Here is a 5653-nt window from a genome sequence, read left to right as displayed (position 1 = left end):
TAGCATATGCACTCTCGAGACGGCCGAGAGTGAATGCGGTTTCCATAGCAACTCACAATGATCTATCTTCTATGATAGATGAGTATGCTATTAATCCCGATTTTAGAGATGTGATTTCAGCCCTTGCATTACCATTTACTTTACAAGATGGTTATCTTCTCTATGGAAATATACTATGCGTTACTAACTCACTACGTGAGAAAGTAATGTATGAATCTCATGCTCCTCCTTATGCGGGGCATAGAGGGATTCAGTCTACCCTAAAAGGGATTGGAACATATTTTTATTGGCCTACCATGAAAGCAAACATACAGGAGTATGTTTCTAAATGTGTGGTATGCCAAAAGATGAAGTTTGATAGAGGGAAGCAACCTGGATTCCTTCAACCTTTGCCAATCCCCTAATTCACCATGGGAGAGCATACCCATGGATTTTATCTTTGGATTGCCTAAGTCTATCCATGGGAATACGAAAATATGGACGATAGTGGACAGGTTCAGAAAACGAGCTCATTTTATACCTGTCAAAAAGATTATCAAATCCCATCAAATGGCAACCCTCTTCATATCACAAATTTTCAAGTATCATGGCTTGCCAATGTCCATAGTGTTGGATAGAGATCCTAGAATGACCAGTAATTTTTGGAAGGGTCTCTTTGAGAATTTAGGGACAAGGCTAAACTTCTCTTTGGCCTATCACCCCCAAATGGATGGCCAAAGTGAAATAGCTAACCTCTAATGATTCTTGATCTACTAAAAGCCTTGTAGCGGAAGTAGATCAAAGGTCCCATGGGAGAAGTACTTATCCTTATTGGAGTATGCCTACAATAACATTGTACATACTTCCATGGGAAAAGTACCTATTGAGGTAATTGAGGGAATCAGAAAGTCCCTTGCTACTTAAGGTACACGAGAAGATCTTCGTTGCAGATGAGTATAGTCGAGACCTACAAGAATCTTTCCAAAAGATTAAGGATGTTATCTCTATCTCACAGCAAAGGCAAAAGGTTGTTGCTGATAAGCACAGAAGAGACCAAGCCTTTAAAGAAAATGATTGGGTCTTGCTTAAATTTCCCAAGGCTCGATTAAGGCACAAGACGGGCGCAAGAATCCTACGGGACACCAAAAGTACTATGCTAAGTTAGCAAAAAGGTACTATGGTCCCTTCCAGATTCTTAGACCAATCAATGACATGGCCTATCAACTCAAGTTGCCTAGTCATTGGCTCATACACAATGCTTTCCATGTGAGCCTACTAAAGCCTTACAAAGGAGAGCCACCTCAAGAACAAACTATTGAAGACCCACCAGAGATCGAGGACCAAGAAGAGGTGTTGCAGCCCGAGTCCATTCTCTGACATGAAAACAAGGTATTAAGAGGCGGTAAGACTATCCTATGATATCTTATTAAGTTTAAGAATTATCCTTTTGAAGATGCTAGATAGATGCAAGGCATACAATCAAAGGATAACCTAAACCTTGTCAATGCTTACAATGCTTCCCTAGAGTAAGCAAATGTAAAATGTTTAAAATGAATAGATTTTTTGTCTTATAAGACTCTCTTTTTCTTTATTGTGCACAAATGTGAAGTAGTATGCATGCTTAGAATCAAGTTTGCGGAGACAACGTCTCCCAAACACCAAGTAGAGCTTGTCACTCTACTATGGAAGATTGATAGGACTAATGTGCAGACATGCTTGCGGAATCTTAGGCTCTCAAGCACCAAATGGATTAGTCATCCATTTTGGAACGATGTCGTAGGGTAAGAGAGGGATCCTTCTCTAACCCATAGTCGAGGATGACTATGATTTCAAGAGAGAGAGAGAGGTAATGTCATAATAACTAATATCTAATTCTCCTAAATGATTTTCTCATGTTAAAATGATCATTTAATATGGGGAAGTGCTAGGGGAGAAAAATCTAGAATGAGGGATCCAAAGGAGGGAAAATAGGATCCAAAGGGGGGGCCATCTGCAAAAGAGCAATGTGCAACAAAGGGATTTAAAGACCCTAAGGTTCAGCCCATTAAGACTTCCAAAATGCTAAGGTTCGAAAAAATCAAAGGTTGTGTCCAATGGTCAAGCTTAGAAAAAATGGATGCTTTGTGTGTGTACAAAAAAGTCTTCATGATTCCTACATAGGAGGGGGCGAGCCCTGTAAGTAGGGGATGAGACAGAAAAAAAAAACACACACACACACACATACACACACTCACTCACAAGCTTCCTTTACACAAAGGGAATGAGGAACACATGTCCGCTCCCTAGCCCAGATGCCCACAAGGTGCACTCAAATCCTATTGGATGGCCATGGAGGTGGACCAATAAGAATTAGGCTAGAGTAAATCTAGTTTAATTTATTTAAGAACACTTAATAAAAGAAACAATAAGAATTAAGCTCTCTAGAAGACTATTGGACAGTCTCCCAAGGGGTCCAATGAGCATTCAATAGCCTAATGGCTTACTTGATTCCTATTGGCCAGGAGACAAAGGGGTCCAATGAGAGTTTAGCTGCATTAATTAATTACCTAAAGCTCTCACAAAAGGAGAAAGAGGGACAGATGTTAGAAGGCTATCACTTATGCTTCTTAAATCCTATTGGCTAAGCCTGGAGAGGTCCAATGAGGTGCCAGCAAGAGGATTTAGCAAGAGGGGTCGACCAAGAGAGAGAGGGGGCTGATTTTTCAAAGGAATTATTCCATACGCATTCACACTAGCTCATGTGTGAAGCAAGAAGACTCTCTCTCTCCTTCTCAAGCTTTAATGGAAAGCTTATCACCTACTCCAAGCTTGTGAGAAGGGAGGCCTACACCAGCAACTCTTGGCTTTGTGATGCAAATCCAACCAAGAGCTAAGCTTCAATGCATTCTCATCTCCTCTACCATGTTAATTACTAAGCTACGCTATGCTAGTATGAGTGATTATGTGAGGATATGTACTTCTTTCTCCTAAGACTACTCCTTCTTCCTCTCAATCTACTCTCATACCCCGCTAGCTCTCACCATCTTCGAAGGTGTGTGAGGTCTTGGGTCTGAGACCGTGAGGGAATTGATGTTGTGTTTTATAAGTATTTGCTTATTGCTTGAAGCTTCCATCTTCATTGCACTAGCTAGTTATTGAAGGAACACAAATAATTGTATTGTAAAATGTCTCTCTTGATGGGGGAAACCTATAATACAAAGCCTTTTGGAGGGTGGACCGGCTCCATGTAAATCTGGTCCTCAACTGTTGTCAATAGCTTAATTTCTCTCTTTTGAAGTATTGTTCATGCCTATCTAACTAGGTGTTATGATTTTTGTTTCTCTCTCCATCCAAGCACTCTTGTTATGCTTATTAGGAATCTATTCTAATGAAATGCTCACTATGTTCATGCTATTTTTCGCTACACACAATTTACTAGGCCATTGAATGTTACAATTTGGGAATGCGGACTATACAAAATCACATAGATCTAGATGTAGTATGTATATGCTTCAGTAATTAATCTCTTATGAACTTTAATTTTGAGTGCCATCATCCAAAGTTTTGTAGAGTGTGTAGACATGGACACTAAAACATTTCACATATAGACGAAGTGATTGGAAGTTTTTACCAAAAGAAATATAACTAGTTGAAAATAATTGGAAACATTTCTTTCCCATTAAAGGAGCAACAAAGATTTTTGGCCCGCTAAGGGCCTTAGTACCCAAAGGGTGAAGTTCGTTCAATTTTTCTTATTAGACAAGTGTCCCTATGGGGGCTTAAAAGCTTGTGAATGAATAGAAAGAGAAAATAGCCTTTGAAATGCTATTCTCCAAAGGCCAAAGGTGCATTCACTTTTTGGTATGCCAGACAAAGGCTTTAGAGAACAAATAAATAAATAGTATATTCATAGCTAGATAGCACACATTGATTTTGTGCAATTCTTTCTCTAACATGGATCTTTTATATTAGGTGCAATCACTAGTCATGGCTAACAATACTCATGTTTTGCGTATGTTGTCCTTTGAGCAAAAAATCAAAGGCAACAACAATGCATTGTGGGCATGCATGATGCAACATGTTCTTGTTGCAAAGGGTGTTTGTGCTACCATACATATGTGGTAGTGATGTGTGTCAACACGCTTAGGATTGCCACGGCATTTTTTTCCTCACTAGGAGGTTTTTTCCCACATACATTGTATATACGTCCATGATTCTAGGGTTAATATATATTTCCATTGTGCACTACAACACTACTCTCTGTTGTGTGCCTTGAGTTTCTTCATCTTCTCCAAGTTTTGTGTGTTTCCTTGCAACCCTATTTCCAACAATTGGTATTAGAGTAGGTTGCATCCTCCTGTTCATATTCTCCAGCATCACCATCACACGCTTGCTCACTTTCTAGGATTTAGGTGAGCTTTGGCGAGTGTCAGTAGGTTGAAAAATACTTTCGGGAAGCTCGTGGAGCTCGGTTTGCTCAAAATTTTTGTTCAGGCTCATTTGAGTCTCCATTTCCACCATAGGCAGTACAGTGTAGGCAATTTTGTCCTTTTGTATAGATTTTTTGTCAGTGCTATTTTTTGCATATCATCAGGTCCCTTAAAATCTTCTTTGGGTTGTGCTATATAGCACATGCTAGTACCACTTTGTTTCTCCTCTTTTCGGGTAGTTTTCACATCAGGTTTAGGCACTCGCCATGGCTGACAACAACACAGATGTATTCAAGATGTTTGCTATTGAGGATAAAATGGATGGGGAAAATTACCCAATGTGGGCTTATATGATGCAACATACTCTTGTTTAAAAGGGTGTTTGAAACATTTTTCAAGCCATTGGCATAAGTCCAGATTCTGTGCATGCAAGTGCTATTGAGGATGCTGCAGGTTTTGGTGGCAGGATTGTTGCTGCTAGAGTTGTTTTGCCTAGGGCTGATGAGCAAGCTTGTTAGGATGTTAGAGATTCACAAGCTCATGCATTGATTTCATTATTTGTGAAGCGCATTGTTACTCCTCACATTCGCTCAATTGATTCAACTAACACGCTTGGGATATTCTGGTTGGTCTTTATGCAAGTCACAATGAGGCTAAAATTGCATTGTTGTGTAAAGAGCTGGAGTCAACTATTATGCATGAGGAAGATGACATGGAAACTTTCCTTACTAGTATCAAGGATATGAATGAGAAACTCATTTCTGTAGGCAAAGTCATTTCTGATAGTTCCCTTGTGCAGATTGTTCTTGATGCTTTGCCAGATTCCTACCAAACTGTTCCTAATACTTGGAGACTTATGACCCAAGGAAATCTAGATGTTTTCAAGTTTGATGCATTATGCACATTGACATTGCAAAAGTCGCTTTCAAGTGTGTCATGGGCTGTATAAGCTCACTTTGTATGAAAAGTGTGGGCAAAATTTTGCAAATACATTTTTGGATTCAAAGGGTTGTTTCAGATGCAAAACTTTGGCATGCACGTTTTGGGCATCTGAATTTTGCCAGTTTGTTACATTTGCAAAAATATGATATGGTTTCTTCTTTGCCACCTCTTGAAGCACCTATGAATCATGTTTGTGTAAAGAGTGTATTTTGGGTAAGATACAACGTTCAAAGTTTCCAAAGGATGGTTCTGTAAGGGCTACATGTAGATTGCAACTTGTACATAGTGATGTTTGTGGGCCTATACAAACTACATCCTTAGGC

This window comes from Adiantum capillus-veneris, unplaced genomic scaffold (assembly GCF_014529385.1).
Source record: "Adiantum capillus-veneris isolate H3 unplaced genomic scaffold, ASM1452938v2 Hic_scaffold_914, whole genome shotgun sequence".
Classification (NCBI taxonomy): domain Eukaryota; kingdom Viridiplantae; phylum Streptophyta; class Polypodiopsida; order Polypodiales; family Pteridaceae; genus Adiantum; species Adiantum capillus-veneris.
The sequence above is the reverse complement of the archived record's forward strand: the minus strand, read 5'-3'. Positions refer to the sequence as shown.